The sequence below is a fragment of the Vulpes vulpes genome, chromosome 6, assembly GCF_048418805.1.
Source record: "Vulpes vulpes isolate BD-2025 chromosome 6, VulVul3, whole genome shotgun sequence".
NCBI lineage: Eukaryota > Metazoa > Chordata > Mammalia > Carnivora > Canidae > Vulpes > Vulpes vulpes.
Window position 1 is genome coordinate 127,016,551 of NC_132785.1, and position 11,471 is coordinate 127,028,021.

Consider the following 11,471-nt stretch of genomic DNA (forward strand, 5'->3'; position numbering starts at 1 on the left):
ACAGGTTCGGGCCTATCCTGGATGCACACTTGACGTATTGAGATCGATCCTAACTGCATTCCTCAAAGTGGGGGAGCCTCCTGGCCTGCTTTCTGTTTGGAAGCCCTCGGCCCCCTTTGAGTCACCTAGTGCAGTCTGGAGTTGCCACTTGGGCAGCCCCCAGCCACCCAAATCCCCAGCACTTTACCTGCCTCCTAACCCCGTAGATTAGAGATGTCCCTTGAAATTTAAATGCCCCTTGAACCGCAAGTGCCCCTGGCGAAATCTGAGCAGCAACACAGCCCTCACTAAGGTCTGCACAGGGTTTAGTGGAAATTGTCGCTTGTGGGGCATCTCCTAGTTCTGTGGCCAGAGGTCCCAGACCTGGTCTACACAGCTATGGATTTAATTTGTGTTGCTGAGTTAATAACGCTCAGATCCTGAAAGACCTAGCCAGCTTCTGAATTATAAATTAGACTCTTTTTTTTTTTTTTTTAAAGAGCATCTATCTTTTTTGCAAAAATAGAAAGAAATGGGACAGGTTCTGTTTAGCTCTCCAGCTCTTTAGGCTTGGGCAGCTAAACAGCCCTTGGGTACCAGTGAGAAATATTTTGCTTCTTAAATTAGTTGGATAGGAATCTATACTCTTAGCTTTATTGAGTATTACCTGCCGTGTTTACCTTGCTCCAAATATTTATTTCTGAATCATCATCACCATCTTCCTGGTCATTCGAATCACTCCACACACGTGGACATGCATCACCGTCACCATACGACCATCGACCTCATCACCTTCGGCCACCATCACCACTGCCCCCGGTTCCTCGTCATCCCGAGTCATCTCCCCCAGCTCTCCGTGTCCCACCCAAGCCCCTGTCCCCTTTGCTCCCAGTGCCCGAGCCCCTCCCACCCTGCCACCTTGTCCCTGGTCCTCTGCCGGCAGAGGCCTATCCCCCTCACCCCAGGGCCCCCCTGCCACGCTCCCCCAAGTTCCTTCCTCACCCGCCTCCCCGCGGTTAACCCTGAATCCCAAGACTCTGTCACCTTTCGGGGGCCACCAACCTCCCACCCCTCAGCACCCACGCCCCTCCCCTTCTTGCCCGCACACCCACTCTCCCATCCCTGGACTCGGAGAGCCCCCCACTCCCCCATGTCATTCAGTCATCATCTCATCTCGAGTTCATTTTGAGATACAAAAAATTAAAAAGACAAAAAAAAAAAGAACTGTTGGCACGGTCAGGCGGGTGTCCGGCACCCCGCCTGGCCTCTCTCGCGTGAGACCTTGACCGAGGCTGCTAACTGTTCTGATCCAGTTTCCCCAAACACGAAATTCCGAGATTGGCCCCAGTGATTGGATTCTCTGCTCCACTGTGTCCATCCGGTGCTGTCCAGCGCAGCCCGTCCCCCGACGGCAAGGGACAGCGTCCCGCCGGCCGTGGCTCCTTGACCATCCGCTCACCTTGACTCATCCGCCATTCACCCAATCAGGAAGCATTTCCAGCACCTGCTGCGTGCAAGGCAGTGTGCGGGGAGCTGTGCGGCACGCAGGATGAGGGCAGTCGGGGGGGAGGGCGGGCACACCCGTGTCCCCGGAAGCCACACGGTGCAGGTAAAATGCCGTGGGAGCAGGGAGTCCTGAACCGACGCCTCCCTCAGAGCCTGGCCATCCTACCTTCCCACGTGACAAGCCACCTGTTACCAGCACGCGCTGCGGCCACCCCACCCAAATTCCACCGCGCCCACTCGCACACATCCCGCGAAATCAGGACAGCGTCCGCAGCCTCGACACGGTCTTCACGTCACGCAGAAATGGTCCATTCCATCCTCTGTGGGGTAACCAGATTCTGCTGAGAGTGTCGGGATCTCTGCCTGCCCATCCACACCGCGCGTGTGTTTGGAGTAGTGTGTAGTTTACGAACCGAACGGAAAAGCTCAAAGACGGCTGTCTGAGGCATGATCACCAATTCGGTCCCCAAACGGAGAGAGGAGGAGGTGTGTAATGATCTTTCTGTAACCAAAATATTTCAAAAATGTCACTGACGCTCTTTTTAGCTTTCCCGTTTTTCTAAATCCAGACAAGCAAAAAATTTTGTTTATTGAAAAATAAACAAAACCCAAGGGCTATTGGTGTGTTGCTTTGATTTGTTGTGCGCCCGGGCTACTGTCGTCCTTCCCACCGGGGGCCTAGGCCCCGAGCAGAGGGCCCTTCCCACGTGGCGGGGGGGGGGGCACCCAGCCCCTTCCAGATGCACTCGGGGTGCCTGGACCTCCAGCGTTTCCGGCCCTATTGGCCCCACCCCTTCCCTGGGTCTGTTTCCTACAGGGACTGTTGGTGGGTGGTATGTCAGGAGCTGGGCCTCCAGGGTGACGGGGTGAGGGGTGAGGGGTCCCATGCACTGTTCTGGTCCTTCCAGAACTCCCTGAAGGTGGAATCGCCCAGGGGAGGGAGTAGAACAGATTTTGTTTGGTAGCGAGGGGCACCTGGAGCCTTCTCCACGTCGGCCCACCTGTATATGGGGCCCAGTTATACCGCTGACCTGGGCCCTGCATGCACAGGAGGGACCTGCCTCTCTTCCAGCCCTGGCCTCGGGCACAAGCTGGAACCCTCGGCTCACCCCACGGAGCACCTGACACTGCATGCACCTGCCCACACACCTGAGAGGGGTCTTAGCCGGACCCTCCCCCTGGACACAGGGGCTGCAGCCCAGGGCCTTATCCCTGCCGGCCCAGGGTCCCCTCCCTGACCTCCTCCCACCGCCCATCTCTCCTCTCCAGGGCTCTCCTCGGTGAGGTCACTGCCACTGCCCACCCAACTGTCCAGCTGGGCCCCGGGTGTCCCTGAGACACCTCCCGACAGACAGACATTAAAATGTCAGACGCGGGTGCCACGTATAAGAAAGTAAGACAACAAGGTTGAGGTAACAAACGTAAAAGCTTCTATTTTTTTTAAAGAATTTATTTATTATCCAAGAGAGACACAGTAAAAAGAGGCAGAGACAGAGACAGAAGGGAGCCATGCGGGACTCGATCCCAGGACCCCGGGATCACGACCTGAGCCAAAGGCAGACGCTCAGTCACTGAGCCACCCAGACATCCCCTGCGTAGAAATTTCTAAGAAAGAGGGATCCCTGGGTGGCACAGCGATTTGGCGCCTGCCTTTGGTCCAGGGCGCGATCCTGAAGACCCGGGATCGAGTCCCACATCGGGCTGCCGATGCATGGAGCCTGCTTCTCCCTCTGCCTGTGTCTCTGCCTCTCTCTCTCTCTCTGTGTGACTATCATAAATAAAAATAAATAAATTTAAAAAAAAGAAATTTCTAAGAAAGAAATGAGTTTCCCAGGAAAATATGTATTAACAAAATGTGGCCAGCAGGAATAGACCAGTTGCCTGGGAGGAGGCCCCACGGTGGGGCAAGCTGTCTGTCCCCTTCTCGGGTTCTAGAATCTTTGACCCTTTGACAGAACAGGAGGTGCCCAGGTAGAGATGCGGCTCCAGAGCAATGAGAAAGAAAAGGTGAAGACTTTTCGCTTCTTTTTCAAAGCTAGGAGGACCCCAGTGCTGAAATCTGAGAACGAATGAAAGTCACTGTCCTCACTCCTGAAGAGAGAGACAAGCATCCTCAATAAAGTAACAAATCAAAACCAGGCAAATACCGACAAAAGGAAAAAAATTCATGACCCAGTAGAGCAAGTTCTGGGAAGGCAAATATAATTTAAAATTAATAAATATATTCATAGGCCATGAACCCTGGAGCGGCCCGTGAGGGAGGAAACGTTGGCAGATCACAGGTGAGCTGGCCCCGAGAAAGCCAGATGGAAGGTCCCTGGTTGATGGATTGGGGCAGCAGGAATGAGGGGGAGCTGAGAAGTGGAGTCTGACCTTGGAAACTAGGTGCTGGGGGGTGGGTGCAGAGCACCCAGGAAGGGGGGAAGCCCAAGCAAGGGGCAGTTGGGGTGAGCACAGGCCAGATGCATCCAGAGGTCCCTGCGTGGAGCCCCAAGTGCAGAGCCAGCCAAGGAAAATCCCCGTGAAAATCCTCCAAGTGCAGGAAGAGATGGGTGCTGCCTGTGGGCTGCAGGTGGATGGACTTTTCCTGGAGGTCAGTGGGGTGGGCGCAGCTGGACAGGGCACGAAGAGAAGGTGGGCCCCAGGCGTGGGGCAGCGGCTTTGGGTCGGACTCCGTTTGCGACAACCTGGGATCTGGAGATGTCCCCTAAGCCAACTACAGACCCTACTGTGTTTCTGATGTCAGGCTCTGCGGCTTGCTTCCCTTGAGCTGCTCTCTCCCACTGCTGAAGAAGCATTCGCCCCGCATATCCCGTCCGGGACCCTCGGTATAGTCCACAGGCGGGAGGAGGCGAAGACCCAGCCGCAGCCCCCTCGCTGAGTGCGGATGGCCGAGGGCTCTGCTGTGAAGCTGGTCTGGCCCCCAACGTTGCTGTGTTGTGACCATGGTGAAGAAGATGCAAACATACGAATGGACCAAATTTCAGCCCAAAACACAGTTTGAAAGGAAAAAAAATTTATGATTCAAAGGAATTGAGTTGATGGCAGGAGGAATTGAGTAGCATATATTTCTGATTTTTAAAAAAATGGGCCACCTGGGTGGCTCAGCGGGTAAAGCATCTGCCTTTGGCTCAGGTCATGATCTCAGGGTCCCAGGATCGAGCCCCTCATTGGGCTCCCTGCTCAGTGGGGAGTCTGCTTCTCCTTCTGCCTCTCCCCCCCTCCCCGCTCATGCTCACTCTCTCTCAAATAAATAAATAAATAAACAAATAAATAAAACCTTTTAAAAAAATCTAAGCAAACTAGGAAAAAGCACATATATCCTTAATATCACAAAGAACGTCTGTCTTTTTAAAAATATTTTATTTATTTATTCATGAGAGACACGGAGAGAGAGTCAGAGACACAGGCAGAGGGAGAAGCAGGCTCCCCGTGAACAGCCTGATGTGGACCTTGATCCCAGGACCCCAGGATCATGCCCTGAGCCAAAGGCAGATGCTCAACCGCTGAGCCACCCAGGCGTCCCAGCAATGTCTATCTTAAACAATGTTTTAAATCCTACTGATTAATAAAAATGAAGGGCAGGTGAGGTGGTGTGTTATACACAGCAGGGATGGGCTCTGGTTGTAGAGTCAGAGAGGCCTGGCTTTACGCACAGCTCCGTCCCTGAGCCATCTGCTACCTCACCCACAAAGGAGCAGCATCTCAGCTCCGGCAACCAGAGCAAAATGCCATAGACCTGGGGCTTTTACAGCAGACATTTCCCTCTCACCACTGTGGGTGGTCTGGTTCTCGTTGAAGGCCTTCTTCCTGGCTTGCAGGTGACCACCATCTTGCTGTGTCCTTATGTAGAAGAGAGAGAGAGAGACAGAACTTGCCCTCTCTGGTCTCTTCTTACAAGGGCACTGATCGTATCCTGAGAAGACTCATGACCTAATTACTTCCCAAAGGCCCCAATTCCAAATACCATCACACTGGGGACTAAAGCTTTAAGATATGAACTCTGGGGCAGGTTCAGTCCCCAGCAAGCACATAAGTTGAACAGTTCCTACCACTGTTGTGCCAGAACTTCTCACCAACGTGACAGAAAGGAAAACCCAAAGAGCATCAGCTATGACTATTGGAAAGGTGATTAAATGATTATTTTTTTTTGATTAAATGATTATTAAAGATGGCATCATGGTCTGCCATAAAAACTCAAGAGAATGAACTAAAGAGAACATGGACAGTAGCAAGATAACACACAGACCCGATGTATACAAAAGCCTTTATACCGGTCATATGTGCAAGAAAATATAATGATGTCAGACCGCAGTGTTATAAGGATGCTAATTATCCCCCCAAATTAATTTATAAGTTTCATGCTATTTATTGGTATTAGATCACTAGACACTATGGTCCTAAAGCCTGCTTCTCCCTCTGCATATGTCTCTGTCTCTCTCTGTGTTTCTCTTGAATAAATAAATAAAATCTTAAAAAGTGGGAAGAATAACCAAGAAGAGAAATAGTGAAGGGGTGAGGTGCCCCATCAGGGACTGAAGCAGAAAGCCATACTAGTAAAAATAGTGCAGGGCAGACGCACAGCACTGGTTTTCTGAAGGGGGGAGGGCAGATGCCTGCACGACAACAGCTTGGTGGGATCTAATCTCCAGCCTCACCTGCTTATTTACAAACATGGAAACTGAGACAGAAGAGTAACTAGTCTAAAGTCCTCCCCTGAGGACAACTTTGTCTCACCAGAGACATGTGACAATGTGGGGAGATGTCTTTCATTGTCAGTGTCCAGCTGGACAGAGATGACTGGTACCAATGGGCAGAGGCCAACAGTGCTGCTAGCCAGCCTATGAAAAACGAGAGAGCCCCCCACAAAGGATGATTTGGGCCCACACGGCGATCGTGCCCAGGTGGAGACACCTCGGCCTCGGATGACAGAACAGGAATGACCAACAGGACATCCAAAGGTGGTGCCACACCGAGGGCTTCATGACCCAGATCTACTGAGCTATAACTGACTCCCGACGTTGTGCAGGTTTCAGGTGCACGACATGATGATGTGATGCGCGTATATATATATATATTTTTTTTTACTTTTTTTTTTGATGCGCGTATATATTGCAAAATAATTACTGCAATGAGGTCAGTTAACACAATACTCACTTCTCATAATGACCGTTGCGTTGTTGTTGAGACAACATTTAAGACCTGCCCTCCAGGTGGCATTCAAGTGTACAATCCAGTATTGTCATCTGCAGTCACCATGCTGTACATTAGGTTCCTGGACTTATTCGGCCAATAACTGGTCGCTCATAGCCCTTGACCAACGTCTCTCCATTCCCCCCCCACCCCTGGTACCACCCATCTACTCTCTGTTTCTATGAGTTCAGCTTCTTCAGATTCCACGTATAAGTGAGAGCATGTAGTGTTTGTGTTTCTCTCATTTCACTTAGACTGATGCCCTCAAGATTCATTCACAAACGGCTTCTTTTTTACGGCTGAATAATATTCCATTGTGAGTGTATTTATGCGTATGTGTGTATCCATCTATCACTATATATACATTTTCTTTACTCATTTTCTTTATCCACCCATCCATCAGCGGACACTTAAGTTCTTTCCATGTTTTTACTATTGTAAATCTATAACAAACATGGGAGTGCATATATCTCTTTGAGACACTGATTTTATTTCCCTCCAATACGTAGGCATATCTCAGAGATATTTCAGACTTGGTTCCAGACCACCCCAATAAGGCAAATGTTGCATTAAACAAGTTGATGTATTTTTCGGGTTCCCATTGCATTGTTTATCATAAAGTTTAATTATGGTTAAGAAAAAATTTGAGGGATCCCTGGGTGGCGCAGCGGTTTGGTGCCTGCCTTTGGCCCAGGGCGCGATCCTGGAGACCCGGGATCGAATCCCACGTCGGGCTCCCGGTGCATGGAGCCTGCTTCTCCCTCTGCCTATGTCTCTGCCTCTCTCTCTCTCTCTCTCTGTGTGTGTGTGTGTGTGTGTGACTATCATAAATAAATAAAAATTAAAAAAAAAAGAAAAAATTTGAGAGAATAACTCTCTGAAAAAACATACTGTGTATAGGCTGCAGTTATTTGGTGGTGGTGGTGGGGTCTGGTAAGTTAAATTGCCCTATTTTCTATCCTGAAAAATCATAAAAAGCCCCAGGTCCCATCTGATTATAAGATGCATGTGCCCAAAATGGCTGAGAATAAATACAAAGAAAAGGCAAAAGCCACTAAGCTAAGGGCACACAACAGGATCTGAGAGAAAGTCTCAGAAATACCCAAAGTGGCCACAAGGAATATTTGGCTGGAATCCGAAGTCCTTTTCAGTCATCTTTGTCTTTTGCTCCGTGTCTAAGGACGTGCATGAACTCAATGGAATTGAGATTTCCCTTTTTGTCCATAGGAGCTTCTCTATGCAGCTCATCCAGCTCCTTGTCTGTAACTCAGCCTCCCATTGTTGTCTGCAGCTCTCTCAGGTGATCTTCCCGAATGGCGCCACTTGCTTTTTCAGCAAAGGCATTTCTGAGGACATCTTCCGGATCTTTTCACCAAACACAATGAGAGACATGGTGAAATTTATGGGACCTGGAGCCTCATTGGTCATGCCATACAGGTACTCATCAGTTGGATTTTTCCACAGGGGGCCAAGTATACCATGCAAATCTTTGTCAAAATGCCAACTGAACTAGAACAAACAAATCCTAAAATTTGTAGGAGGAGCCCCTGGGTGGCAGAGCCGGTTACGTGTCTGACTCTTGATTTCTGCTCAGCTCATGATCTCAGGGTCGTGGGATCGAGCCCCACGTGGAGCTCCGCACTCAGCAGGGAATCTACTTCTCTCCTTCTTCCTCTCCCTCTGCCCCTCTCCTTGCTCTCTCATTCTCTCTGAAATAAAATAAGTAAATCTAAAAATAAATAAATAAACTTTTCAGGGAACCACGAAAGTCCTCAAATAGCCAAACAATCTTGAAAAACAAAACTGATGGCATCACAGTTCTAGACTTCAAGTTATATTACAAAGTGGTAGTAATTCAAACAGTATGGCACTGGCATAAAAATAGACACATAGTTCAATGGAATAGAACAGAAAACCCAGAAATAAACCCCCAATTATATGGTCAATTAATCTTCAACAAAGCAGGAAAGAATATCTAATGGGAAAAAGGTAGTCTCTTCAACAAATGGTGTTGGGAAAACTAGACAGCAATGTGCAAAAGAATGCAACTGGACTGTGTTCTTACACCATACACAAAAATAAACTCAAAATGGATTAAAGACCTAAGTGTGAAACCAGAACCCATAAAAATCCATGAAAATAGCACAGGCAAAATCTCTTCGACATCGACTGTAGCAATAGTTTTCTAGATATGTCTCCTGAAGCAAAGGAAATAAAAGCAAAAATAAACTATTGGGACTACATCAAAATAAAAAGCTTCTGCATGGTGAAGGAAACAACCAACAAAACTAAAAGGCAACCTACAGAATGGGAGGAAATATTTGCAAATGACGTATGTGGTAAAGGGTTAGTACCCAAAATACATAAAGAACCGATACAACTCAAAAACATCCAAAAACAAATACTCCAATTAAAAATGGGCAGAACAGACACGAACAGACATTTCTCCAAAGGAGACATCCAACTGGGCAACAGACACACGGAGAGATGCTCAGCGTCCCTCATCATTGCGGAAATGCAAATCAAAACCACAATGAGATACCATCTCGCACCTGTCAGAATGGCTAAAATCAACAACACAAGACACAACAGGTGTTGGTGAGGATGTGGAGATGAGGGGACCTCTCTTGCACTGTTGGTGGGAATGCAAACTGGTGTAGACACTGGAAAACAGTATGGAGGGACGCCCGGGTGGCTCAGCGTTTGAGCAACTGCCTTTGGCTCAGGGTGTGATCCCGGGGTCCTGGGATCGAGTCCCACATCAGGCTCCCCATAGGGAGTCTGCTTCTCCCTCTATCTATGTCTCTCAGGAATAAATAAATAAAATCTTAAAAAAAAAAAAAAAGAAAACAGTATAGAGTTTCCTCAAAAAGTTAAAAATAGAGGTACCCTATGATCCAGTAATCATAATACTGGCTATTTGCCCCTGAAATACAAAAAAAAAAAAAAAAACCACCAATTCAGGGCAGCCTGGGTGGCTCAGCGGTTTAGGGCCGCCCAGGGCCTGACCCTGGAGATCTGGGATCAAGTCCGGCGTTGGGCTCTCTGCGTGGAGCCTGCTTCTCCCTCTGCCTGTGTGTCTGCCTCTCTCTCTCTCTGTGTCTCTCGTGCATAAACAAATAAAATCTTTAAAAAAAAAAACAATTCAAAGGGATACATCACCTCTATGCATATAGCAGCATTATTTATAATAGCCAAATTATGGTAAACGAAACGTCAGTCAGAGAAAGACAAATGCCTTATAATCTCACTCCTATGTGGAATTTAAGAAACAATGAGGGATGGAGGGAAGTGTGAAGGCCCCTCTACCCACCACCACATACAAAGCAGCTACCCCTGGATTTTCCTAGACAACTTTTATTTCCTCAGAGTCTTCCATAGGGTTAACCCTATGGGACAAGAAGCTGCCACTGAGTAGGACCCAGTATAGGGGCTTTCTTTTCTACTCCCTCCCCCTAGTATAAAAATATAGATGTATTTTTGTGGCCACCCCCAAAAAAAGAAATTTTCAAAAATGATTAAAAAAAAAGAAAAAAAATTTAAAAAGAAAAACATGGCCGTGACTAGATTGTCCTTAGGACTCTGTGTTAACTCCATAATGTTCTTTTTTTTTTTTTTTTTTTTTTTAGAGAGAGCATGAATGGAGGCAGGAGGGGCAGAGAGAGAGAGTGAGGGAGAGGGAGATTCTCTTAAGCAGCCTCCATGCTGAGTGTGGAGCCTGACGTGGGCTCAATCTCATAACCCTGAGATCATGACCTGAGCTGAAATCAAGAGTCAGATGCTCAACTGACTGAGCCACCCAGGGGGCCCCTATAATAATCTTGGTATTTTTTTAAAAAGCATATTTGTCACAGAAATTTAGTTAACATCTTACAACTGAACATGTATATACGTTGCTTAGATAAATGTAATCACTGTAAACATCTGTATGATCTGGGATTTTGTTTTTATTTTGAAACGGGAGCTTTTTGTTTCCAAGTTCATTAAACACTAAAAACTATTTCTGTGAGGGCAAAAAACATCTTCTGGGGGGAAAAAAAGTTATGTTTACACTGTACTGTGGTCTATTACGTGGGTAATAGGATTATGTCTAAAGAAACCATGTGCCTACCTTAATTTTAAAATATCTTATTTTTAAAATTTAAAAATATCTCATTTTTAAATTTTAAAAATATCTCATTTTTAAAATTTAAAAATATCTCATTTAAAAAATTTTAAATATCTCATTGCTGAAAACACTCACCGTCATCTGAGCTCTCGGCCAGTCATAACCTCTTTGCTGGGGGGTCTGGTCCCCGCGGGGCTGCCTGCCGCCTGGTCAGGGTGCTGGGTGCTGGAGGCTGGGTGCTCGGGGCAACTTCTTCAAATAAGACGAGAAGGAAGTTTGCAGCATAGACGGGCCCTTCCTTCGGGGACGATGTCTCCGCAGCGGGCGGCGCTGCTCGACAGCATTTTACCCACAGAACTTCTTTCAAGGTGGGAGTCGATCCTCAAACCCTGCGGCTGCTCTTCCAACTCGGGTCACGCGACCCGACCAAGTCGGGTCCTTGGTTGTCATCCCAACATCTTCGCAGCGTCTCCACCAGGGGTAGTTTCCGTGTCAAGACGGCAGGCTCCTTGCTCAGCCCTAGAAGCCGCCCCCATCCCTTGAGGTTTCATCGCAACATTGAGTCTGTCCCCTCTCCCGTCCTCGGGGCCACCTCTGGGCCCGGTTCTCTCGCTGTCCCCACTGCGGCTGCGGCGACTCTGCCCACTCAAGACTTGAGCCCTCGATGTCACCCACGAGGGCTGGA